Consider the following 2,347-nt stretch of genomic DNA (forward strand, 5'->3'; position numbering starts at 1 on the left):
AGGGGGAAAGGGGAGATGGAGGAGGACTAGGGCACTAAGGGAAGGCTAGGAGTAAGGATAAAATGCATTTATCTTCCCCATAATCAGAGCCTTTAAGGGAAGGAAGCAGGAATAGGGCAGAAGGCAAAAACAGAGCCCTTAAGGGAAAGGGGGAAAGGGAAGGGGAGGGAGGAGAGAGAGGAGGCAATAGTAGCAGAACGGTTACCTCCCTCCGGATCAGAGCCTTTCCTGGGAGGCAGAGGGGGAGGGGGTAACAGCAAAATGCAGTTTTTCTCCCCAGGATCAGGGCCTCCAAGGGAAGGAAGGGAGGGAGGGGGTGAGGAATAGGGTAGAGGGAGTGGAGGAACAGTTGGACTTCTAATTCTAGTTTTTGACTGATCCATAGCTAATTTTCTAGATCAATCAGTGTTTCCAGGGGATCTATATGCGTTTGACTGCAGATCTGTGTTTTACCACAGATTTGATCCCTGCCCCCAGAGCTAGCTTAAAGGGAATTTTCAGACTTCAACCAATTTTGTGGGAGTCCTTTTTGGAAGCTGAGAAGAGAGACAACTTACCCCCACCTTGTCAAGGCCAAAATTCCAGGAAAAATTAATCCTATGGTGCCCAAAAGCGTTGGCAAGGTTGGGCTGCATTGTCCCGTTTCCATCATTTCCATCCAAAATTCATGGCACCATAACTGTTAAACCTGAAAATTTGGTTGAAGGAAACAACAGAGCTAGGTGATAGAAAAATCCATGTTGTTTATTATTTTCCCTTAAAGCATAGCTAAGCTAGCTTATTTGTATGTACAAGGAGTCAGAGCATAAGCTCTGGCTGTCTGAACAAAGGAATGAGAAAACTTATATATGTTATTTTAGCAGACCCAGCAAGCCTGTGTTACCTCATTTTTTTATGACCCCCATGTATGTTTAACCATGATACAAGAAGAGGATTTTCCTTAATGGAATAAGGTTGTAAAGAATGTTGACAAAGGTCAGTTAATATTAAGTGAGGTAGTCTTTCTTGGGGTTAGGGTCTCATCCTTTAATGGCTAACAGGGGTAAGAATGTCCTTAGGTCAGTCTAATCTGGTCTTGTTGACAGAGGTAAGGGTATTTCCTGAGCAAACTTTTAGAGAACAAAGAAGCCCAGGTCCTGGATCTTCTTCCAGTTACTCATCAATTCAGGCTCTGGGTCTGGTTGAAATTAAAAATGATATAAAATGGTATAAAATGTTCCACACATTCCAATAGGGAGATAAGAAACAAGTGACCCTTCAGAACTTCAGTGTTTTGTAGAGAGGATTCTGAGAAGATGGCCAAGTAGATAGAAAATATTTGGCCTTCCAAATTTCCTACACACACACACACACACACACACACACACACACACAAAGACAGAACATGCCTCAGGGACAAAGTAGAGCAAGAAAAATAAATGGGAGTTGTCATCCCCTAGGACTTAGTCCCTTAGTCTAAACAATTTGAAAAGCCTCAGGAAAGACTTGACCTCCAGGGGCAGAGTGAACTGCGAACACCTCCAGGCCAACTCTGCAAATCAACAACAACAAGACCTGGGGGCAGCTGGGTTGGAAGGCAGCCTCAACTTTAGAAACTTTCACCTCATAACAGTGTAGGGGGTTGGACCATTGAGTAGAAGATTGAAGGATCTTCCACTCTCCAGGGACAGCTAAGCACAACTATACTGACCTGTGTCCTGGACTGCAGCTACCAGGAAGAAAGAGCTAGTATGTGCTTGGTGAGTGCAGCAGTAGAGGGGCAGGGACCCTGCTGGCTGTGGGCACTTGCAGGAGAGCAGAGTCTCTGGTTTCAGCTCCAGGGAAGAGAGGACAGCTGTAGTTTGGAGTCACCAGAGGGACCATATCAAGCAAGAGTTTTTTTAGGACAGTGTGTCTGGGGGCCCTGACAGTGGCCTAGGAGCAGAGAAGAGTATGCAAGGTGAGGTCCAGAGACAGAACTCAGAATAAACAGTAAGAAGGACCTGAGGTTTGGGGCATCATTTGCCATACCTCAGAACATAACTTGATTATATTAATAGCTGCTAAAAACAAAATCAAAATAAAAATGAGTAAGCAAAGGAGAAAGAACCCAACCATAGACAGGGTCTATGGGTCTCTATGGGGATAGAGAAGATCTGGGTTCATATTTAGAGGAAGATAGTGGAGCTAAAAAAAACTACTCTTTTTTTCAAAACGAAATATCAAATGGTCCCAAGCCCCAAAAGAGTTTTTGGAAGAATTTTAAAAGGATTTTAAAAATCAGAGAGACTGAGGAAAAATTAGAAAAAAAAATTAAGAGCAATCCAAGAAAATTATGAAAAGAAAGTCAACCAACTGGAAACAGAGA

Source organism: Trichosurus vulpecula (assembly GCF_011100635.1).
Source record: "Trichosurus vulpecula isolate mTriVul1 chromosome X unlocalized genomic scaffold, mTriVul1.pri SUPER_X_unloc_2, whole genome shotgun sequence".
NCBI classification, from domain to species: Eukaryota; Metazoa; Chordata; class Mammalia; order Diprotodontia; family Phalangeridae; genus Trichosurus; species Trichosurus vulpecula.